Genomic DNA, 25,990 nt, shown 5'->3' with positions numbered 1-25,990 from the left:
CTGTGAGCCCACTGTTGGGTAGGGACTGTCTCTATATGTTGCCAAATTGTACTTCCCAAGCGCTTAGTACAGTGGTCTGCACACAGTAAGCGCTCAATAAATATGATTGATTGATTGATTGATTGGGGGGGAATACGAGGTGTTTAGGTTGTCCCACGTGGGGCTCGGAGTCTTCATCCCCATTTTATCAATGAGGTAACAGGCACAGAGAAGTTAAGTGACTTGCACAAAGTCACACAGCTGACAAGTGGCGGAGCTGGGATTAGAACCCATGACCCCTAACTCCCAAGCCCGTGCTCTTTCCATTGAGCCACGCTACCGTATTTGCCAGGAACTACTGGCCCTCTGGACATAAAGGCAGTATTTTTTAAGTGCTTACTATGTGTCAAGCACTGTTTTAAGCAATTGGGTAGATACAAGTTAATCAGGTCGGACACGGTCCCTGTCCCACATGGGGCTTACAGTCTAAGGAGGAGGCCTAGTGGAAAGGGCACAAACCTGGGAATCACAGGACCTGGGTTCTAATCCTGGCTATGCCACTTACCTGCTCTGCAAACTTGAGAAAGTCACCTACCTTCTCTGAGCCTCGGTTTCCTCATCTGTTAAAGAGAGAGTCAATGCCCGTTCTCCCCTCCAGCCTCAGCCTGTGAGCCCCATGTGGGACAGGGACTAAGTCCAACCTGATTATTTTGGATCTAACCCAGCACTTAGTATGCTGTGTGGCACATAATAAGAACTTACAGATTTATTACTCTATTTATTTTACTTGTGCACAGTTACTATTCTATTTATTTTGTTAATGAGGTGCATCTAGCTTTATTTCTATTTATTCTGATGACACCTGTCCACATGTTTTGTTTTGTTGTCTGTCTCCCCCTTCTAGACTGTGAGCCCGTTGTCGGGTGGTGACCGTCTCTATATGTTGCCAACCTGTACTTCCCAAGCACTTAGTACAGTGCTCTGCACACAGTAAGTGCTCAATAAATACAATTGAATGAATGAACTTAACAAATAACACATGTATTATTATTATTATCATTAGGACGCTTGGACAATAGGTATATCAATCAATCAATCAATGGCATTTAATGAGCACTTACTGTGTGCAGAGCAGGGTACTATGCGCTTGGGAGAGCACACTACAACAGAGTGGGGAGACAGGCGCCCTGCCCACAAGGAGCTTACAGTCTAGAGCTTACAATGGTGAGCCCCGCCGAAGCTCAGTTCGGCCCCACCTGTGGACCCAGGCCAAATCTGGCCCATGCAGGGATCCAACAGGCTGATGATGCTGTTTTCCATGGGGTTATTTATACAAGAGGTCATGCGGTTAGTCAATCAATCAATTGTATTCATTGAGCGCTTATTGTTTGCAGAGCACTGTACTAAGCGCTTGGGAAGTTCAAGTTGGCAACATATAGAGATGGTCCCTACCCAACAGTGGGCTCACAGTCTAGAAGACTGTTAACACAGCAGGTTTGCACTTCCACTCTGTGATGGTGTTTCCGTCAGATCCGTCTTCCAGAAAATGTTCAAACAAATTCATCAACTCTCTCATCTCCCCTTTGCCAGCCCCTTCTCCTTTCATCTCTTCCTCAAAATACCACAAAACCCTTATATACACCCTATCAATCAATCAATCAATCATATTTATTGAGCGCTTACCACGGGCAGGGCACTACATTAAGAGCTTGGGACAGTACAAAGTAACAATATAACAGACACATTCCCTGTCCTACATCAGAGTCTATTTTCCCTTTCTCATTAGTTTCAAAATTTCTGGATGGCCCTCACCTCTTCCAATCGAAACACCACAGGAAAAACCTGAACTGTAGAATGTATCTCTTCAGAACAGATCTCTCGGGAATTTTCATTCTGAAAGAACTGCCACCAAGAGTAGCTGACAGTGGTGATCAGAGCCCATTTTGAATCCCATCTCTTCCTGGGAGGAAGAATTTGACTGACAGCCATCAAGTATTTTGAAAAGACATTAGCAAATTCACAACCATTTTTAATCTATGACGGGAAAAGTCTCAGACCACCACGAGGCCTCCTCGCCGGGGTCTCGATAGGAACGACTAAGTATCCGTTCGTTACAATGCCACGCTTCCGAACGGCGGCTTCACTGAGCCCAACAGGCAGGAAAACCTCCTCGCTGCCATGGATAACATAGTTTGTGTGGAGGTTTGAGTGGATTCAGTAAATTCCTTTATGTCTGGCCAAAGAAGGCTCAGATGAAAAGGGAAAAGCAGACGGGGTCCCGGATAAGGAGGTTGGAGGAGAACCAACTGAAAACTTTAGGAAGCAAGGAAGCTTGCCTGGGAGGGCCCTGCCGAATATGTGGAACTGGATCAGGGGCAAATTGATACTCTGGGATTATCCTAGTCGATAGAGCACAGGCCTGGGAATCAGAAGGACCGGCGTTCTAATCCCGGCTCCGCCACTTGTCTGCTACGTGACCCTGGACATGTCACTTAATTTCTCTGTGCCTCAGTTACCTTATCTGTAAAAAGGGGATTAAGACCGTGAGCCTCACATGGGACACCAACCTGATTAGCTTGTATCCACCCCAGCACTTAGAACAGTAACTGGTACATAGTAAATGCTTAAGAAATACAATTAAAACAAACAAAAAAACCCAGTTGTCTGGGTCATGAAGGGGGCTGGGAGGGAGGACACAGCAAGTGTTGAAAAGGCGGGCAATACATTACAGGGCAAATATTCCCTCATCCTGCAGACAGAATGAACCCAATGACTCCAAACTTCCCTGATCTTTCTAATTCCTTATGGTGTGTGGGAATTCCCTCCCCCAGCTCAGTCTCTCAGGGCTGCAACTAAAGCTGGAAAAGAAATCACCAACCGGAGAAGCAATATGCCTTAGGTCAGGTGGCTGTCTGGACTAGCAGTCTCAACAGAAGACAGGCCACCAACAATGTGGCCTAGTGGATAGAGCCTTGGCAGGAGAGTCAGAGACCTGGGTTCTAATCCCACCTCCGTCACTTGTCTGCTTTGTGATCTGGGGCAAGTCACTTAACTTCTCTGGGCCTCAATGCCCTCATCTGCAAAATGGGGGTTCAATACCTGTTCTTCCTCTGATTTAGACTGTGAACCTTAAGTGGGACCTAATTATCCGGTATCTACCCCAGCACTTTGTACGGTGCTCGGCACACAGTAAATCCTTAGCAAATTCATTCATTCATTCAATCGTATTTATTGAGCGCTTACTGTTTGCAGAGCACTGTAGGGCAACATAAAGGGACGACCCCTACCCAACAACAGGCTCACAGTCTAGAAGGGGGAGACAGACAATAAAATAATACAGTTGTTGTTGTTATTATTATTATTATTGTTATTATTATTATTACAAAGCTCCACCCCCTAAAGCAGCAGTAGTCAAGTCTGGCAATGATCAGGGGCAGAAGAAGCCAAACGAAGCACCCATGCATGTTCTGCTGAAAGTCAGGGGGGTCTCTGTGGGCAGAGATCAAAGCTCATCCTTCCGTCCCAAGTCCTAATTAGTAGCAGTAACGGTATTTATTGGATGTCCACTGGGTGCAATACACTGCACTAAGTGCTTGGAAAAGTACAAAACAAGTGATACATTGGAACTTACAGTCCAATGAGGGAGAGAGACATGAAAATGTTTACAAATAAGAGTAATCAACGGAAGCAATTGCATGCAACGATTAAATAGTATATACACAAAGGAGCTCAGGATGGGTACAAATAGGGCTAATGTGCTGGAAATAGAAGGAGGGCTTGTATGACTTGTGGTGCTGGAAGCTAATCCAGGAAGGTTTAGGAGGGTTTTGAATGTGGGGCATCCTGTGGTCTGTCAGATTCGCAGAAGGCGGGAGTTCCAATCTAGGGGAACATTTTGGGCAAGGGGACAAAGGCTGGGGAGGAGAGAGCATGGTACAGTTAGAAGGTTAACTAAAGAAGACTAAAGAGAATGAACTGAGGAACAGTGGGTGAAGAGAGCACATAAGAGAGGTGGGGAGAGTCGAAGCCGAGTGGGAAGAGCTTGGACTTGATTCGGGGGAACGTGAGGAGCCAGTGGGGAGTTTGGGGGACATAGGGGCTGCTGCTAGGCTGGAGCCCTTCCAGCGCCTGGTACTCTCCCTCCCCCTGAGACTCCTCACACCCTCTGACTGCCATCTTCCTCCACCTACTCAGACTCCCCTCCCCACCCTTTGACCCCCATCTTCCTCCCTCACTCTCTGATCTCCATCTCCCACTTCAGTCTATGCTTCACTCTGCTGCCCGGATTATCTTTGTACAGAAACGCTCTGGGCATGTCACTCCCCTCCTCAAAAATCTCCAGTGGCTGCCTGTCAACATACGCATCAAGCAAAAACTTTTCACTCTCAGCTTCAAGGCTCTCCCTCCTACCTCACCTCCCTTCTGTCCTTCTCCAGCCCAGCCCGCACACTCCGCTCCTCTGCCGCCGCTCACCTCCTCACCGTGCCTCGTTCTCACCTATCCCGCCATCGACCCCCGGCCCACATCCTCCCCCTGGCCCGGAATGCCCTCCCTCCCCACATCCGCCAAGCTAGCTCTCTTCCTCCCTTCAAAGCCCTACTGAGAGCTCACCTCCTCCAGGAGGCCTTCCCACACTGAGCCCCCTTTTTCCTCTCCCCCTCCATCCCCCACTTCTGCCCTACCTCCTTCTCCTCCCCACAGCACTTGTAATATTTGTACAGATTTATTACTCTATTTATTTTACTTGTACATATTTACTATTCTATTCATTTTGTTAATTACGTGTATAATTGTGTCCTTCCCAGACTGAGCCCCTTCCTTCCTCTCCCCCTCATCGCCCTCTCCATCCCCCTCATCTTACCGCCTTCCCTTCCCCACAGCACCTGTATATATGTATATATGTTTGTACATATTTATTACTCTATTTATTTATTTTACTTGTACATATCTATTCTATTTATTTTATTTTGTTAGTATGTTTGGTTTTGTTCTCTGTCTTTTAGACTGTGAGCCCACTGTTGGGTAGAGACTGTCTCTATATGTTGCCAACTTGCACTTCCCAAGCGCTTAGTACAGTGCTCTGCACACAGTAAGCGCTCAATAAATACGATTGATTGATTGATTGATTGATAAAGCTTTAATTTTATTTGTTCTGATGATTTTGACACCTGTCTTCATGTTATTGTTTTATCGCCTGTCTTCCCCTTCTAGACCAGAAGCCCGTTGTTGGGTAGGGACCGTCTCTATATGTTGCCAACTTATACTTCCCAAGTGCTTAGTACAGTGCTCTGCACACAGTAAGCGCTCAATAAATACGATTGAATGAATGAATGAATGAATGAATGGATGAATGAACAGAGAGATGCGGTGGTGGCGATGCCCCAGGAAGATGATCTGAGCAGCAGCGTGAAGTAGAGACTGGAGCGGGGAGAGGGTGGAAGCAGGGAGACTATAACAAAGAAACAAATAAATACCATCCCTAGTCTAGAGGATCTAACAATCTATTTGGGGGATCATCAACATTAAATGCCGGTAGGGACAGTCTCTATATGTTGCCAACTTGTACTTCCCAAGCGCTTCGTACAGTGCTCTGCACACAGCAAGCGCTCAGTAAATACAACTGAATGAATGAAATGCTGTCGAGCCGTTTCCGATCCACAGCGACTCTACGGACATATTTTCTCCAGAATGTCCTATCTTCGCTCTTCTGCGGCCGTTCTGGTATGTATATCCAGAGATTTTTCTTGGTAAAAAACATGGAAATGGTTTACCATTGCCTTCTCCCACGCAGTAAAAACTTAAGTCTCTGCTGTTGTCTTTGATCAACAGTTTGATCCCCTGATCATCTGCCTTTGACTCTTTTCCATGCCGCTGTGATGCTTCGGCCTAGATCTTTCCATTGGCGAGAGAATCTCTATCAATGGCATAGCTTCACTGGCACTTGCAAACTCTCCTGCCATGATAAGGCATTGAGTCAAGGGAGAGATTTTGGGCGTGCAGAAGAATGAATAAATAAATGCATATGTGGGAAGATGAGGTAATCATCAATCAATCAATGGTATTTATTGAGGCCTTTTGTTGTATAAAGAAGACTGTACTAAGAGCTGGGGAGAGTGCAATATAGCAGAATTGGTAGACGTGATCCCTGTCCATAAGGAGCCTACAGTTTACAGGGAACAATCAGGGAATACCTGCTGGAGGAGGCAATTTTATAGGAGAATTAGAAGGAACTGAGAGGCTACGGGGTTTTCAATCAATCAATCGCATTTATTGAGCGCTTACTGTGTGCAGAGCATTGTACTAAGCGCCTTGGGAAGAACAAGTTGGCAACATATAGAGGCAGCCCCTACCCAACAGTGGGCTCACAGTCTAGAAGTCCGGAGGATGGGCATGAGCAGTTATTATTTATTCGTATTGATGTCTGTCTCCCCACCTTTAGACTGTGAGCTCTTGTGGACAGGGAATGTCACTGTTTATTGTTGTATTGTATTCATTCATTCAATCGTATTTATTCAGCACTTACTGTGTGCAGAGCACTATACTAAGCACTGGGAAAGTACAATTCGGCAACAAATGGAGACAATTCCTACCCAACAACGGGTTCACAGTCTACAAGGAGGGAAACAGACAACAAAAGAAAGCAAAACAAGTAGACGGACATCAACAGCATCAATATAGATAGAATTGTAGATATTGACACATCATTAATAAAATAAATAGAATAATAACTATGCACTTATATACACCAGTGCTGAGGGGTGGGGAGGAGGGTACAGCAGAGGGGGGGAGTCGGGAAGCAGTGTGGCTCAGTGGAAAGAGCCCGGGCTTTGGAGTCAGAGGTCATGGGTTCAAATCCCGGCTCTGCCAACTGTCAGCTGTGTGACTTTGGGCAAGTCACTTCACTTCTCTGGACCTCAGTGATCTCATCTGTAAAATTGGGATTAAAACTGTGAGTCCCCGTGGGACAACCTGATCACCTTGTAACTTCCCCAGCGCTTAGAACAGTGCTCCCCCTCGTCCCCCTCTCCATCCTCCCCGTCTTACCTCCTTCCCCTCCCCACAGCACCTGTATATATGTATATATGTTTCTACATATTTATTACTCTATTTATTTATTTATTTACTTGTACATATCTATTCTATTTATTTTATTTTGTTAATATGTTTGGTTTTATTCTCTGTTTCCGCCTTCTAGACTGTGAGCCCACTGGTGGGTAGGGACTGTCTCTATATGTTGCCAACTTGGACTTCCCAAGCGCTTAGTACAGTGCTCTGCACAGAGTAAGTGCTCAATAAATATGATTGATTGATTGATTGGCACATAGTAAGCACTTAACAAATACCATCATCATCATCATCAATAGGGGGGGAAAGGTCCTAATGTCTACGGCCTATTGTAGTTTCCCAAGCGTTTAGTACAGTGCTCTGCACACAGTAAGCGCTTACTAAATATGACAAATAATGAACGAATGAAAGAAGGAGAGTTGACAGGGAGATTCACAGAGCAGGCAGGTTTGCTTGGGAGAAGCAAAGATCTGGGGTGCAGGGAGAGAAGAGAATGGAGAGGAAAGAGGGAGTAAAACCAGGGTGAACCTTGAACCCAGTGGCTATTTAGAGATCGCTTGTTATCTGCAAAATGGAGGACTCCTATGCTCAAGTTTTCCCAAGATGCCCTCCAAGTCCATAATAATAATAATAATAATAATAATAATAATAATAATAATGACATTTGTTAAGCGCTTACTATGTGCAAAGCACTATTCTAAGCGCTGAAGTCCATGAAACGGGGGGGCCAGTAGGATATTTATATAAAAGCCAGATGCTACAGAGACTTCATAGCTGGGAACGGGTCTATCAACTCTGTGGCACTGTACTCCACCAAGCACTTAGTACAGTGCGCTCTGCAAAGAGCACTCGGGTATTCATTCATTCAATCGTATTTGTTGGTTGCTTGCTGTATGCAGAGCACTGTACTGGGCGCTTGGGAAGTACAAGTTGGCAACATAAAGAGACAGTCCCTACCTGGGCTCCTCTATACCCCCTGCTCTTCCACCTTCCCCCAGCACCAACCTCCTAAACTCGTTGTGGGCAGGGAATGTGTCTGCTTATTGTATTGGACTCCACTAAGCGCTTAGTACAGTGCTCTGCACACGGTCAGCGCTCATTAAATACGACTGGATGACTGAATGAACCTCCTCCACCTTTCTCTCCTGGCTCCTTCCTCCTCAGTCCCCGGTTCAGGACTGTGATGGATCGAAAGGGCGGAAATAAAAGCTCGTCCACGTTCATAATAATTAATAATAATTATTATTAATTATTAATTAGCGTGGCTCAGTGGAAAGAGCACGGGCTGTGGAGTCGGAGGTCATGGGTTCAAATCCCAGCTCCGCCAATTGTCCGCTGTGTGACTTTGGGCACACATCTTACCTCCTTCCCTTCCCCACAGCACCTGTATATATGTATATATGTTTGTACATATTTATTACTCTATTTATTTATTTATTTATTTTACTTGTACATATCTATTCTATTTATTTTATTTTGTTAGTATGTTTGGTTTTGTTCTCTGTCTCCCCCTTTTAGACTGTGAGCCCACTGTTGGGTAGGGACTGTATATGTTGCCAACTTGTACTTCCCAAGCGCTTAGTACAGTGCTCTGCACACAGTAAGTGCTCAATAAATACGATTGATTGATTGATTTGGGCAAGTCACTTAGCTTCTCTGTGCCTCAGTTTCCTCATCTGGAAAATGGGGATTAAGACTGTGAACCCCCTGTGGGACACCCTGAGCACCTTGTAACCTCCCCAGTGCTTAGAACAGTGCTTTGCACATAGTAAGCACTTAATAAATGCCATTACTAATTATTAATTAAAGAGCAAGTGCTCAATAAATACCAGTGATTGACTGATGGATTGATTGATTGACATGGTTACATCTTAATTTTTGTTTTCCCTTTCCACGGAGGGTCTTAATCCAGAAATATTTAGAGAAAAAGAAGGGGGCCACAGAGTTCTGGGAAGGGGAAGTCCAATGCAGGAGAGGTGGAAGTTTCGGGGGGCGAGGAGAGTTCAAGGGGATGCGGTAACCCGGCACCCACCTTTAATGGTGGTGGGGATTTTTTACGGTATTTGTTAAGCGCTTACTTTGTGTCAGGCACTGTTCTAAGCGCTTGGGTAGACACAAACTAATCAAGTTGGACCCGGTCCACGTCCCAAGGGCGGCTCCCCATTTTACAGATGAGGTAACTGAGGCACAGAAAAGTTAAATGACTTGCCCAAGGCTACACAAGTGGCGGAGCCAGGACTCGAATCCAGCTCCCTCTGACTCCTGGCCCTGGATTTGATCCACTAGGTCACTCGCGTTTCATGGTAGAGAAGCAGCATGGCTCAGTGGAAAGAGCCCGGGCTTGGGAGTCAGAGGTCACGGGTTCGAATCCCGGCTCCACCAATTCATCGTCATCACCAATCGTATTTATTGAGCGCTTACTGTGTGCAGACCACTGTACTAAGCGCTTGGGAAGTACAAGTTGGCAACCTATAGAGACAGTCCCTACCCAACAGTGGGCTCACAGTCTAAAAGGGGGAGACAGACAACAAAACCAAACATACTAATAAAATAAAATAAATAGAATAGATATGTACAAGTAAAATAAATAAATAAATAGAGTACCAATTGTCAGCTGGGTGACTTTGGGCAAGTCACTTCACTTCTCTGGGCCTCAGTTACCCCATCTGTAAAAGGTGGATGAAGACTGCTGAGAGCTCACCTCTTCCAGGAGGCCTTCCCAGACTGAGCCCCTTCCTTCCTCTCCCCCTCGTCCCCCTCTCCATCCCCCCCATCTTACCTCCTTCCCTTCCCCACAGCACCTGTATATATGGATATATGTTTGTACATATTTATTACTCTATTTTACTTGTACATATCTATTCTATTTATTTTATTTTGTTAGTATGGTTTTGTTCTCTGTCTCCCCCTTTTAGACTGTGAGCCCACTGTTGGGTAGGGACTGTCTCTATATGTTGCCAATTTGTACTTCCCAAGCGCTTAGTACAGTGCTCTGCACATAGTAAGTGCTCAATAAATACGATTGATGATGATGACTGTGAGCCCCACGTGGGACAATCTGATCACCTTGTATCCACCCCACATTGGCACATTGTAAGTGCTTAACAAATCCCCATTATTATTATTATTATGGTTGGGAGAGCACTGACGTTCAACCTTCTCAATCAAAAAATCAGTCAGTCAATGGTATTTATTAAGTACTTACTGTGTGCAGAGCACTGTACTAAGCACTTGGGAGAGAACAATCTAATGGAGGTGGTAGACATGTTCCCTGCCCACAACAAGCTTGGAGGCAAGGATCAGAGTCCTACACCTTTTTTTTTTAAAGACCACTGCTTCTACCAACCCACTTTGGTAAGGGGGTGATTCCCAGGAGGTGACTGTGAGCTCCTTGTGGGCAGGGAATTTATCTGCTAACTCTGCTGTACTGTACTCTCCCAAGTGCTAAGAACAGTGCTCTACGCAGCAATCCATCGTATTTATTGGGCACTTACTGTCTGCAGAACACTGTACTAAGCGTTTGGGAGAGTACAACAGAACAGAGTTGCTGGACACGTTCCCTGCCCACAACCAGCTCACAGTTTTTGTTTTTTTACGGTATTTGCTAAGCACTGGGAGAAATTCAAGCTAATCAGGTTGGACACAGTTCTCATGGGCCTAGAAGACAATCTCCGTTTTATAGATGAGTTAACCGAGGCACAGAGAATTGAAGTGACCTGTCCAAGGTCAAGGAACAGGCAAGCAGTGGAGCTGGGATTAATCAATCAATCAATCGTATTTATTGAGCGCTTACTGTGTGCAGAGCACTGTACTAAGCGCTTGGGAAGTACAAGTTGGCAACATATAGAGATGGTCCCTACCCAACAATCAATCAATCAATCGTTCATTCATTCATTCATTCATTCATTCAATCGTATTTATTGAGCGCTTACTGTGTGCAGAGCACCGTACTAAGCGCTTGGGAAGTACAGGTTGGCAACATATAGAGACAGTCCCTACCCAACAGTGGGCTCACAGTCTAGAAGGGGGAGACAGACAACAAAACAAAACATATTAACAAAATAAAATAAACAGAATATGTACAAGTAAAATAGAGTAATAAATATGTACAAACATATATACATATTCATTCATTCATTCATTCAGTAGTATTTATTGAGCACTTACTCTATGCAGAGCACTGGACCAAGCGCTTGGGAAGTACAGGTTGGCAACATCCATAGACGGTCCCCACCCAACATATTTATTGAGCGCTTACTGTGTACAGAGCACTGTACTAAGCGCTTGGGAAGTCCAAGTTGGCAACATATAGAGACGGTCCCTACCCAACAGTGGGCTCACAGTCTAGAAGGGGGAGACAGAGAACAAAACAAAACATATTAACAAAATAAAATAAATAGAATAGATATGTACAAGTAAAATAGAGTAATAAATACGTACAATTAGATACGTACGATTAGAACCCAGGTCTTTCCGAAGACCAGGCCCATGGTTTATCCACTGCCGCACTGCTTGGACTGTGAGCTTGTTGTGGGCGGGGAATATGTCTGCTTATTGTTGCAGTGTACGTGTGCTCCACACACAGTAAGCGCTCAATAAATACGATCGATTGATACAAACTGCTGCCCAACATGGAGAAGGCCTAGGAGAAGAAAGACTCGGTATTTCTATGGTTTGCAAGTTCATTCATTCATTCATTCATTCAATCGTATTTATTGAGCGCTTACTGTGTGCAGAGCACTGTACTAAGCGCTTGGGAAGTACAAGTTGGCAACATATAGAGACGGTCCCTGCCCCGTAGAGTCCGTTCACATTTATTACCCAAGATCCAGCCAAGAAAACATCTACGGGAAGAAGCTGGACATTTCTCATTACAAATGACGGCTATTAATGGAAACGACAGCCTTCCAATTAGCCAGAGAATGGCACGCCACAGCAGCTGAAATAAAATCCTCCCCCCCATCATTCATTCATTCAATCACATTTATTGAGCACTCACTGTGTGCAGAGCACTGTACTAAGCGCTTGGGAAGTACAAGTCAGCAACACATAGAGATGGTCCCTACCCAACAGCGGGCTCACATTCTCATCATCACTTGATTTTGTGTCTGGAAAATTTGTTTTTGTGCCAGGTGGTATGATAAAATATTTGATGTTGCTTGAAAAAAATGCGGAGGTGCCTTAATGACGATTTATATGGGAATGAGATAAATATAAAGGAACTTTATAGAGAAGCAGCCTGGCCTGGGAGTTGGAGAATCTGGGTTCATTCATTCAATCGTATTTATTGAACGCACCCTGTGTGCAGAGCACACAGGTTTTTTTTTATAATGGCATTTATTAAGCGCTTACTATATGCAAAGCAATGTTCTAAGCGCTGGGGAGGTTACAAGGCAATCAGGTTGTCCCACAGGGGGCTCACAGTCTTCATCCCCATTGTACAGATGAGGGAACTGAGGCATAGAGAAGTTAAGTGACTTGCCCAAAGTCACACAGCTGACAATTGGCAGAGCCTGGATTCGAACCCATGACCTCTGACTCCAAAGCCCGGGCTCTTTCCACTGAGCCACGCTGCATCCCGACTCTGCCACTTGGCTGCTGTGTGACCTTGGGCAAGTCACTTAACTTCTCTGGGCCTCAGTTACCTCATCTGTAAAATAGGGAATAAGACTGTGAGCCCCAAGTGGAACAGAAACCCGATTATCTTGGGCTTAATATAGTGCCTGGTACATAGTAAGCGCCTAACAAATGCCAGAAAAAAAAAGGTGTGCGTAGGCATTCAAATGACCCATGTAAAGGAACTCCACTTTCTTTATAGTTTGGGAGCTTTACAGGAGTTGGTAAACTAAAATTTCTCTGGCAGCAATTCAGACCATTTTGAAATACTTATTATAAGTAGTAGTAGTAACAATAATAATAATAATAGACTTCTAGACCGTGAGCCCGTTGTTGGGTAGGGACCGTCTCTATATGTTGCCAATTTGTACTTCCCAAGCGCTTAGTACAGTGCTCTGCACACAGTAAGCCCTCAATAAATACGATTGAATGAATAATAATACCAATCATAATGATACAAGGTGGTTTGGGCAGGAGAAACTTTCTCCTCTGTGGCAATTACGAGATAAAATCGTCCAACTGAGTTGAATAGGTTTTTCTAGGTCACCACGTAAGTTTTGATTCTCGTTTTCTGGAGGGAAAGAAACTGTGGTCCCAAGAGAGCTGCGTTTTACAGTTCACAGAAACCCAACCCTTCGTCCTGTCTCAGCACCACACCATTATCTGGTTCTTGGCAAACTTAAAATTCTTCCTTTAGAAACTATTTCCTTTTAGAGGTCAGCTGAAAGCCCGGTTCAAGCACGGCATTGATAAAACAGAACATAGCCCCACTCTCAGAAATCTAGCCACTGAGAGCCCGAGTATAAAAACTCTCCTTGGTGCCAGGGTTTAATAGACATCACAGCTCAAATGTTGCTTTGTGTTAGTGCAGCTGTATCCACAAGGGAAAGTTAAAAGAATGATTTTAAAATGTTTCCCACTTCCGCCAGACTTCTCCCTGCAAGGAAGGGGTTTACAGTATTTATCTTTTTTTTTTTTTTTTTTTTTTTTACATGGAGTAGCAATAAATTCATGGGCATAGAAGCCCTAGATGATAAACAGAGAAACACTAGAAGTCTGGCATTATTTCTAATCCTTTACAGATTTTGCACATACCACAGCGACATCAAGGAGGCTTTCAGGGAAGAGTAAACATTCTCCAAACAAGATGCTTTCATTCTTTCTCAGGTTCTACTTCGCCTGTTTCTACTGAGAGCAAACTCTTATAACGTTCGCTCCTCCTGGGCAATGATCCTGAGGGAGAAGTGAGGGCTGTCGGCTTGGAATTCCGGTTTCTAAATATTAAAATGCCCTCCCTACCCCCTCTGCAGATGGGATGAGATCATTCCGATTTTTTAAGGAAAGAGGTGAGCGGGAGTCATGGAAAGAGGGACGGGACTTGTGGGATTTGGGAAAATATGGTTCAGGAGGGCTGAAAGTTGGTGGTTTGGGAGTTCGGGCCCCAGTGGGCCCCTCAAAGCAACAGTTAAAGGACTGGATTCGGACCCCAGTTCAGCCCCCTCCTCCCAGGCATCTGTGTGCTCCTCGCTGTGGATAGGGAATGTGTCTACCATCTCTGTTGTAATAATAATAATAATAATAATAATAATAATAATAATAATAATGATAGCATTTATTAAGCGCTTACTATGTGTAAAGCACTGTTCTAAGCGCTGGGGGGGGGGGTTACAAGGTGATCAGGTTGTCCCAAGGGGGGCTCACAGTCTTCATCCCCATTTTCCAGATGAGGGAACTGAGGTCCAGAGAAGTGAAGTGACTTGCCCAAAGTCACACAGCTGACAGTTGGTGGAGCCGGGATTCGAACCCACAACCTCTGACTCCAAAGCCCGGGCTCTTTCCACTGAGCCACGCTGCTTCTCTAATAATAATAATAATAACTGTGGTATTTGTTAAGTGCCTCAACTTCCGTGAGCCTCAGTTACCTCATCTGTAAAACGGGGATTAAGACTGTGAGCCCCACGTGGGACAATGTGGTCACCTTGTATCCCCCCCATCGCTTAGTACAGTGCTCTGCACACAGTAAGCGCTCAATAAATACGATTGAATGAATGTGCTGGGCACTCTACTAAGCGCTGGGGATTATTCCAGTTAGTCAAGTTGGACACAGTCCCTGTCCCAAATGGGGCTCACAGTCTTAATCCTCATTTCAGAGATAAGGTACTCTCCCAAGAGTTTAGTACAGTGCTCTGCTCTCTGTAAGTGCTAAATAAAACCGATTGATTGATCGATCCTCATCTGAAGCAGTTGATTCCCCCGGCCCCTGCCCCATCCCTGGATGTGGCAGCGTGGCTCAGTGGAAAGAGCACGGGCTTGGGAGTCAGAGGTCGTGGGTTTGAATCCCGGCTCCCCCACATAATAATAATAATGATGGTATTTGTTAAGCGCTGACTATGTGCAAAGCACTGTTCTAAGCGCTGGGGAGGTTACAAGGTGATCAGGTTGTCCCACTGGGGGCTCACAGTTTTAATCCTCATTTTACAGATGAGGTAACTGAGGCCCAGAGAAGTTAAGTGACTTCCCCAAAGTCTCACAGCTGACAGTTGGCAGAGCTGGGATTTGAACCCATGACCTCTGACTCCAAAGCCCGGGCTCTTCCACCGAGCCAAGCTGCTTCACGTGTCTGCTGTGTGATCTTGGGCAAGTCCCTTAATAATAATAATAACTTCTGTGAGTTTTTATTAACTTCTTAACTTATTATTATTAATAATAATTATTTTAAATAGTTTTTAAATTATTGATATTAATAATTAATAGTTATTATTAACTTCTTAACTTCTTAACTTCTGTGAGCCTCAGTTACCTCATCTGTAACATGGGGATTAAGACTGTGAGCCCCACGTGGGACAACGTGATCACCTTGTATCCCCCCCAGCACCTAGAACAGTGCTTTGCCCATAGTAAGCGCTTAACAAATGCCATCATTATATTATTATTATATGGCTCCAGATGCTCCTTGCACAGTCTCAGGCCTGGGCCAACTCCCCCGCTTTGACCCCCGGCATCCTGAGGGGTTTTGGGGCCCAAGGCAAGTGAACAATAAGGGGCTCCATTGGCATCCCTCTAGACTGTAAGCTCATTGCAGGCAGGGAATGTGTCTGTTTATCGTTACGGTGTACTCTTCCCCAGCACTTAGAACAGCACTCTGCACACAGTAAGCGCTCAAGAAATACGACTGATTGATTGACAGAGAAGGATGGGGGGAGAGGGAGTTTATTAGAGAATAAGGTCCACTCTCTTCCTCTTTTCTCTCATTCCCCAGTCGACGAACCCGAACTCACAACTTGTCTGGTCCTTGGTTTCCTCGTTTGTAAAACGGGGATTCGATACCTTTTCTCCCTCCTATTTAGATTGGGAGCCCCTATATGGGAGAAGGACTCTATCCACCCTATCCTTGAATCTACAGGGCTGGTACAGTGTTTACTACGGTTCTTGGCACATAGTAAGCGCTTCACAAATACCACAGATATTATTATTACATTCCCAAGTGGTACTTCCCTGACATGATGGATTTTTAAACAGAAAATCAGATATGCAAAGTGATGCTGTTTTAGTATATGGTTTCTCTACTTTCTCCCTCTCAACTCCTGCGTTATGGACATCCTACTAATCCACCCAATCCTCTAGTGGAAGATAGGCAGAAGATAGAAAAAGAAATGAAACTCAAATCGAGCCTATTTGGCTATTCAGAGAAGCAGCGTGGCTCAGTGGAAAGAGCCCGGGCTTTGGAGTCAGAGGTCATGGGTTCGAATCCCGGCTCCACCACATGTCTGCTGTGTGACTTTGGGCAAGTCACTTCACTTCTCTGTGCCTCTGTTACCTCATCTGTAAAATGAGGATTAAGACTGTGAGCCCCACGTGGGACAACTTGATCCCATTGTATCCCTCCAGTGCTTAGAACAGTGCTTTGCACATAGTAAGCGCTTAACAAATGCCATCATTATTATTATTGTTCATCAGCTGTGTTGGTAAAAGGTTTAGTTGGAGAAGAGAATGGAACGATCATCTAAGGAGCTTACCTTTTTTTGGATTTCAACTATCCACTCATCCAGCTTAGACTGTGGGCCTAGTGTGGGAGAGGGACTGTGTCTCATCTGATTATCCTGCATGCACCCTAGCGCTTAGCACAGTGCCAAAGCAGCAATTCTACTGGATAGAACATGAGCCTGGGAATCAGAAGGAACTGGGTTCTAATCCTGACTTTGACACTTGTCTGCTGTGTGACCTTGGGCATCTCACTTCACTTCTCTATGCCTGTTACCTCATCCGTACAATGGGGATTAAAACTGTGAGTCCCATGTGGGACATGGACTGTGTCCAACCTGATTAGCGTGTACTTATCCCAGGGCTTAGAACAGTAATTGGCACACAGTGAGTGCTGAACAAATACCATCATTAATTGCTGAGCACAGAGTAAATGTTTAATAAATACCATTATTATTATTATTATTATTATTATACTGTAATTGCAGACCCCACCTTCACTCTCTGACCTCCAGCATCCTGAGGGGTTTGGGGTCCTGGAGTGGAGAAAGATGCGGGGAGAGGGAGTTTAACAGAGAACAGGGCAGGACTGATTCTGACATCTGGACTTGAATTGCGGGTGGCTACGGAGTAGGGAGTGGCGGGGGCTATCAATCAATCAATCAATGGTATAAATTGAGCATTTACGATGTGTAGGACACTGTATTAAGCGCTTAGGAGAGTACAATACAACTGAATTAGCAGGCATTCCCTGTTCATAACACTGGCTACTTGCAATTTAATTATGTTGGACAGAGACCCTGTTCTGCATGGGGCTCACGGTCTACGAAGGAGGGCGAACTAGAATTGGGAACTGAGCACTTGTCTGTATCACCATTCATTCATTTATTCATTCATTCAGTCATATTTATTGAGCGCTTACTGTGTGCAGAGCACTGCACTAAGCATTTGGGAAGTACAAGTTGGCAACATATAGAGACGGTCCCTACCCAACAGTGGGCTCACAGTCTAGAAGGTGGGCTCACAGTCTAGAAGAATCAGCGTGGCCTAGTGGAAAAAGCCCAAGCCTTGGAGTCAGAGGACCTGGGCTCTAATCCTGGCTCTGTCAATTTCTTGCTGTGTGACCTTGGGCCAGTCACTTGATTTCTCTGTATCCCAGTTCTCTCAAACTGTAAGATGGAGATTCAGTACCTGTTCTCCCTCCGACTCAGCCTGTGAACTCCATGTGGGACAGAGACTGGATCAGACCTAATTCATCTGAATTAGGCTCACGTCCTCCCCCGGCTCACATCCTCCCCCTGGCCTGGAATGCCCTCCCTCCACACATCCGCCAAGCTAGCTCTCTTTCTCCCTTCAAAGCCCTACTGAGAGCGCACCTCCTCCATGAGGCCTTCCCAGACTGAGCCCCCTCCTTCCTCTCCCCCTTCCCCTCCCCACAACACCTGTATATATGTTTGTACACATTTATTACTCTATTCTATTTGTACATATTTACTATTTGTAAACATTTATTACTCTATTTATTCTACTTGAACATATTTACTATTCTATTTATTTTGTTAATGCTGTGCACCTAGCTCTACTTCTATTTGTTCTGATGACTTGACACCTGTCCACATGTTTTGTTTTGTTGTCTGTCTCCCCCTTCTAGACTGTGAGCCCGTTGTTGGGTAGGGACCGTCTCTATATGCTGCCAACTTGTACTTCCCAAGCGCTTAGTACAGTGCTCTGCACACAGTAAGCAATCAACAAATATGATTGAATGAATGAATGAATGAATCTGTACCTATCGCAGCACTTAAAATAATAATAATAATGATAGTATTTGTTAATTGCTTACTATGTGCAAAGCACTGTTCTAAGTGCTGGGGGGGGGGGGGGATACAAGGTCATCAGGTTGTCCCAGGCGCCTCACACCCCACCTCGCCGCCCTCTCCTCTCTACCCAGTCTTGATGATCAGATTACTGCTCTCAACTCTACCCTTTCTACTCAGCTAGACTCACTCGCTCCCCTTTCCCTTCGCCGCTCTCGCACCACTAACCCACAGCCCTGGATCACTGCCACTGTCCGCCTCCTTCGCTCTTATGCTCGAGCTGCCGAACGCTGCTGGCGAAAGTCTAAACACCATGCCAACCTCGTTCACTTCAAGTTTATCCTTTCCTGCCTTAACTCAGCCCTCTCCTCTGCCAGACAAAACTATTTCTCCTCCCTTATTGACACCCATGCCCATCACCCCCGCCAGCTGTTCCGTACACTCAACTCCCTTCTCAGGCCCCCGGTTCCTCCCCCTCCTCCTTCCCTCACCCCCAACGATCTGGCCTCCTACTTCATTAACAAAATTAAATCCATCAGGTCCGACCTCCCCAAAGTCTCTTCCCCCCTTTCTCCATCCCCCCGGCTCTCAACACTCTCTGCTACTCTCCCATCCTTCCCAGCAGTGTCCTCAGAGGAGCTCTCCTCCCTCCTCTCAAGTGCTACTCTGGCCACCTGTGCTTCTGACCCCATTCCCTCTCATCTCATGAAATCTCTCACTCCATCCCTTCTCCCCTCCTTAACTTCCATCTTCAACCGCTCACTCTCCACTGGTTCCTTCCCCTCTGCCTTCAAACATGCCCATGTCTCTCCCATCCTAAAAAAACCCTCTCTTGACCCCACCTCACCTTCTAGTTATCGTCCCATATCCCTCCTGCCATTCCTTTCCAAACTCCTTGAACGAGTTGTCTACAATCGCTGCCTAGAATTCCTCAATAACAACTCTCTCCTCGACCCCCTCCAGTCTGGCTTCCATCCCCTACATTCCACGGAAACTGCCCTCTCAAAGGTCACCAGTGACCTCCTGCTTGTCAAATCCAACGGCTCCTACTCTGTCCTAATCCTCCTCGACCTCTCAGCTGCCTTTGACACTGTGGACCACCCCCTTCTTCTCAACACGCTATCTGACCTTGGTTTCACAGACTCTGTCCTCTCCTGGTTCTCCTCTTACCTCTCCGGTTGTTCTTTCTCAGTCTCTTTTGCAGGCTCCTCCTCCCCCTCCCATTCTCTCACTGTGGGGGTTCCCCAAGGTTCAGTGCTTGGTCCCCTTCCGTTCTCAATCTACACGCACTCCCTTGGTGACCTCATTCGCTCCCACGGCTTCAACTATCATCTCTACGCTGATGACACCCAGATCTACATCTCTGCCCCTGCTCTCTCCCCCTCTCTCCAGGCTTGCATCTCCTCCTGCCTTCAGGACATCTCCATTTGGATGTCTGCCCGCCACCTAAAGCTCAACATGTCCAAGACTGAACTCCTTGTCTTCCCTCCCAAACCTTGCCCTCTCCCTGACTTTCCCATCTCTGTTGACGGCACTACCATCCTTCCCATCTCACAAGCCCACAACCTTGGTGTCATCCTCGACTCCGCTCTCTCATTCACCCCTCACATCCACGCCGTGACCAAAACCTGCCGGTCTCAGCTCCACAACATTGCCAAGATCCGCCCTTTCCTCTCCATCCCAACCGCTACCCTGCTCATTCAAGCTCTCATCCTATCTCGTCTGGACTACTGCATCAGCCTTCTCTCTGATCTCCCATCCTCGTGTCTCTCTCCACTTCAATCCATACTTCATGCTGCTGCGCGGATTATCTTTGTCCAGAAATGCTCTGGGCATATCACTCCCTTCCTCAAAAATCTCCAGTGGCTACCAATCAATCTGCGCATCAGGCAGAAACTCCTCACCCTCGGCTTCAAGGCAGTCCATCCCCTCGCCCCCTCCTACCTCACCTCCCTTCTCTCCTTCTACAGCCCAGTCCGCACCCTCCGCTCCTCCACCGCTGATCTCCTCACCGTACCTCGCTCTCGCCTGTCCCGCCGTCGACCCCCAGCCCACGTCATCCCCTGGGCCTGGAATGCCCTCCCTCTGCCCATCCGCCAAGCTAGCTCTCTTCCTCCCTTCAAGGCCCTGCTGAGAGCTCACCTCCTCCAGGAGGCCTTCCCAGACTGAGCCCCTTCCTTCCTCTCCCCCTCGTCCCCGTCTCCATCCCCCCATCTTACCTCCTTCCCTTCCCCACAGCACCTGTATATATGTATATATGTTTGTACATATTTTTTTACTCTATTTATTTATTTATTTAATTTATTTGTACATATCTATTCTATTTATTTTATTTTGTTAGTATGTTTGGTTTTGTTCTCTGTCTCCCCTTTTAGACTGTGAGCCCACTGTTGGGTAGGGACTGTCTCTATATGTTGCCAATTTGTACTTCCCAAGCGCTTAGTACAGTGCTCTGCACATAGTAAGCGCTCAATAAATACGATTGATGATGATGATGATGATGATGATGTCCCACGTGGGGCTCACAATCTTAACCTCCATTTTACAGATGAGGTAACTGAGGCACAGAGAAATGAAGTGACTTGCCCAAAGTCACACAGCTGACAAGTGGCGGAGCCGGGATTAGAACCCATGACCTCTGACTCCATAGCTCGGGCTCTTTCCACTGAGCCATGCTGTGTTGACGCATAGTAAGCACTGAACAAATTTCACAAAAGCAAGCTCAGATGGGGAGACAGACATTAATATAAATACATAATTAATTTAAAATATAAAATTTAAAGAGATTCATTCAATCATATTTATTGAGCGCTTACTGCGTGCAGAGCACTGTACTAAGCGCTTGGGAAGTACAAGTTGGCAACATATAGAGACGGTCCCTACCCAACAGTGGGCTCACAGTCTAGAAATGTTCATATGTGCTGTGGGGTTGGGGGTGGGGCAAATATCAAATGCCAAAAGGTCACAGATCCAAGTGCACAGATGATACAAAGGGAGAGCGAGAAGCAGCATGGCCTAGTGGATAGAGCACGGGCCTGGGAATCAAAAGGACCTGGGTTTTAATCCTGGCTCTGCCACTCGTCTGCTGGGTGACCTCAGGCAAGTCACTTCACTTCTCTGGGCCTCAGTTACCTCATCTGTAAAATGGGGATTAAGACTGGGAGCCCCTCATGGGACAGGGATTACGTCCAATCCAATTTGTTTATATCCACCCCAGCGCTTAGGGCCCATAGTAAGCGCTTAACAAATCTTGTCTAAACTGTGAGCCCACCTTCTAGACTGTGAGCCCACTGTTGGGTAGGGACTGTCTCTATATGTTGCCAACTTGTACTTCCCAAGCGCTTAGTACAGTGCTCTGCACACAGTAAGCGCTCAATAAATATGACTGATTGATTGTCTTGTGCCGTCGAGTGGTTTCCAACCCATAGCGATACCGCCAACGCATGGCTCCCAGAACGCCCCGCTCTCCATCTGCGATTGTTCTGGTAATGGATCCGGAGAGTTCTCTTGGTCAAAATCTGGAAATGGTTTATCATTGCCGCCTTCCGCGCCGTAAACTTGAGTCTCCGCCCTCGACTCTCTCCCGTGCCGCTGCTGCCCAGCATGGGTGAGTTTTGACTTGTGGCGGATTGTCTTCCACTCGCCAGCCACTGCCCAAGCTAGGAATGGAATGGGCAGGCCCCTGCTTGACTCTCCCTCCCGTAGTCGAGACTAGTAGAGTACTAGGAACTCTCCAGGTGCAGCCCTGAAAGGGCGCTTAACAAACACCACAATTTTTATTAAAAGGAGGCTTACTCGGGGAAGGCCTGACAATAATAATAATAATGAAGGCATTTGTTAAGCGCTCACTATGTGCGAAGCACTGTTCTAAGCACTGGGGGGAATACCAGGTGATCAGGTTGTCCCACGCGGGGCTCACAGTCTTAATCCCCATTTTACAGATGAGGGAACCGAGGCACAGAGAAGTCAAATGACTTGCCCAAAGTCACACAACTGACAAATGGCAAAGTCAGGATTAGGACCCATGACCTCTGGCTCCCAAGCCCGGGCTCTTTCCACTGAGCCGTGACCATTAAAGCTAGATCGAGTGCTCTGCACACAGTAAGCGCTCAATAAATACAATTGATTGATTGGTGGCCACTGAGCCACTTCTTCGACTACTGATGGGGTAGCAAGCTCCTCAAAACACAAAGAAAATCCACCAGAGAAAGAGTCCAACCTCTCCCAGGATTCGGCTGCTATAAGAAAGAATTATGTGAAGGAAATGTAACCCTCGCGCTCTTTATCTCTCTGAGGATTGGGATGGCTCCGAACTTCCTGATTAAGTCAAAAGCCCCGAGGAACCGGAATGTCGGGGGAAAACAAGGGCACATTCAAAACCAATTTCACTTTGGCCCTTTAGAAAGGACAAGCAAAATCTACTTTTTAGTCCTCTTGCATTCATTATTTAGCACATTCGATGTTGTTTATTGAGCACTTCCTTCGTGGGAGCAAGGTTCTGGGTACCAATCAATGGCATTTATTGAGCACTTTGGAGAGAGTGCTGTACTAAGCGTTTGGGACAGTCCAATACAACAGAATTAGCCATCACATTCCCTGCCCATAACGATCTTACAGTCTAGAGGGAGCTTACCAATTGTTATAGACCCATTGCCTCCGCTTCCTCTCCAAATCCTTTCTGATCCTCTACGACTGGATTTCCCCTCCTTTCACTCTACTGAGATCTCTCTCTCCAAAGTCACTGAATCTCTCGGAGTCTTATCAGACCTAACAGCCTCCAGTCCATCCTAATCCTCCTCGACTGCTAGTGTGCCTTGGCCACTATGGGCTGCTCCCCCAAATTGGAAAAGAAAGCTAACCTGGTTTTTCTGACAGTTCTCTCCTCTTAGTTTTCTGGCCACTCCTCCTCAGACCCTTTCGCCAGCTCTTCTTCTGTTTCACAACCCCTAGGTGTTGATGACTCTTAATGCTCTATTCTGGGCCCCTTTTTCCTTTTTAGTTCGCATTCATCCCTTGGAGAGTTCAGCTGCTTCTCTGGCTTCAACTACCACCACAATGCAGATGATTCCTAAATCTCACTTGCTAGCCTTGGCCTCTCTCCATCCAGGCAATCTCACATTTCCTCCTGCCTCCAGAAGGACATCGCGACATACTTATTCCACCGGCACTTCAAGCCCAACTAAACTCCTCATCTTCCCTGCCATTCAATCAAACGTTCTGCTCCACTAAACATGAAATCTTAAAGAGAAGAAACACATTTATTGTTTATCCTGAAGGAGAGAAGCAAATTGCCGAAGGAGTAACTTTAACTATCCAAAAAAAGACTCAATAAGCTAACCATTTTCCCTCAGCTTAAAGAACAACTTTCCCTCTAGAAATTCAGCAGTAGCAACAATGATTGAGAACCTACGCTGTGCAGAGCACTGTACTTCAAGGCTGAGACTACAGAATGAAAGGAAAACACGTAATCCCTGCCCTCAAAAGGCTTATGGTCTAATAATAACAATAATAATGGCATTTATTAAGCGCTTACTATGTGCAAAGCACTGTTCTAAGCGCTGGGGAGGTTACAAGTTCAGCAGGTTGTCCCATGGGGGGCTCACAGTTTTAATCCCCATTTTACAAGATGAGGTAACAGGCCTGAGAAGTGAAGTGACTTGCCCACAGTCACACAACTGACAGTTGGTGGAGACAGGATTTGAACCCATGACCTCTGACTCCAAAGCCCGGGCTCTTTCCACTGAGCCACGCTGCTTCTCAAATGAGGGAGACAGACCCAAATTGTCTAACCAGGTAAAACTGTGATGATACAGATACAAACGATGAAGGCAAGTAAATAAATACCTAAATTTAAAAGCAGCATGGCTTGGAGGTCAGAGGAAATCTAATCCAGGCTCTGCCACTTGCTTGCTGTGTGATCTTGGGCCAGTCACTTAACTTCTCTGTGCCTCGGTTTCCTCAATTGGAAGAGGGGGATTCAATACCTGTTTTCCTACCTACTTGGATGGAAAGCCTCAACTGGTACAGGGATTGTGCCCAACCTGATAAACTTGTATCTACCCCAGCGTTTAGAACAGTGCTTGGCACATAGTAAGCACTTAAGCACTTCGAGAAGCAGCACGGGCTTTGGAGTCGGAGGTCAGGGGTTCAAATCCCGGCTCCGCCACTTGTCAGCTGTGTGACTTTGGGCAATTCACTTAACTTCTCTGTGCCTCAGTTACCTCACCTGTAAAATGGGGATTAAGACTGTGAGCCCCCCCGTGGGACCACCTGATCACCTTGTAATCTCCCCAGCGCTTAGAACAGTGCTTTGCACATAGTAAGCGCTTAATAAATGCCATCATTATTATTATTATTATTATTAACAGATACAATTCTTATTATCTAGGTGAATTTAGTCAATGTATTATTGTTATTATTATTATATTTGTTAATCTCTTACTATGTGTCGAGCACTGTTCTAAGCACTGAGGGTAGAGACAAGTTAACCAGGTTGGACATAGTCCCTGACCCACATGGGACCCACCAATCTAAGTAGGAGGAAACACGGGCACTGAATCCCGTTTTAAAGATGAGGAAACTGTGGCCCAGAGAAATTAAGTGACTTGTCCAAGGTCACACAACGAGCAAGTGGTGGGATTAGAACTCAAGTCCTCTGACTCCCAGGACAGGGGGCTTTCCACTAGGTCATGTCGCTTCTGTCAACCTTGGCCCTTAAAGCAAACAGTAAAAAAAAAATAAATCTCCAAAAGGTTCTCTCATCAACGGGCCCTGAGGTATCTATTTCTTTGAGGGAACCGAGGACTAGCTTGGGTTGTTCGGATTAAGCCACTTGTCTCTGATCTCCAGTGGCACAGGGATGTTTGTGACTTTCACGGGCCAAATAAGTCTCAAGGCAAAGACCACAACAACAAACAGGCCTGCACTGGTATAACATGAAAACGTCATCAGCCTCCAACACAACACTAATATAATAATAAGAATAATGGCATTTATTAAGCACTTACTACGTGCAAAGCACTGTTCTAAGCACTGGGGAGGTTACAAGGTGACCGGCTTGTCCCACGGGGGGGCTCACAGTCTTCATCCCCATTTTGCAGATGAGGGAACTGAGGCCCAGAGAAGTTAAGTGACTTGTCCAAGGTCACCCAGCTGACAAGTGGCGGAACCGGGATTTGAACCCACGACCTCTGACTCCAAAGCCCAGGCTCTTTCCACTGAGCCACGCTGCTTCCCAATATCTACCAGTGAAGGAAAAGGCATCTTTTCTTTAGGGCCGGGTGAACTTTCTTTGCCACCTCAATTCTCTTCCCGTCATATACCACCGCCTCCCGATCTTGCCACCTGAGCTTGCCCAGACACGAAGAGATACATAGTGTCCATTTATTCCAATTCTCCCACGGGCAACTGGTTGGGTGACATCATCCACATTCCAGGCAGGCGGCACTTAAATTCCCGGCCCGACAGCGGAGTCTTAAAGTAATCATCATTATCAAGTCCTCCCTATCCATCTGGCCTATTTTGAGATCTCAAGA

At 46.1% G+C, this 25,990-nt stretch overlaps 1 protein-coding gene and 1 non-coding gene across 3 annotated transcripts in view; both read right to left on the bottom strand.

Annotated features, from left to right (window-relative positions):
• RIN2 (Ras and Rab interactor 2) overlaps positions 1-25,990 on the bottom strand; it is a 251,078-nt gene that overhangs the window by 164,933 nt on the left and 60,155 nt on the right. The gene's annotated exons all lie outside the window — the stretch shown is intronic.
• On the bottom strand, positions 22,073-22,210 carry LOC119933907. The gene has a single exon (XR_005452778.1). It is a non-coding gene; the product is annotated as a small nucleolar RNA SNORA7 (small nucleolar RNA).

Source organism: Tachyglossus aculeatus, chromosome 1 (assembly GCF_015852505.1).
Source record: "Tachyglossus aculeatus isolate mTacAcu1 chromosome 1, mTacAcu1.pri, whole genome shotgun sequence".
NCBI lineage: Eukaryota > Metazoa > Chordata > Mammalia > Monotremata > Tachyglossidae > Tachyglossus > Tachyglossus aculeatus.
Note: the sequence above shows the minus strand (reverse complement) of the source record. Positions and strands in the feature narration are given on the sequence as shown.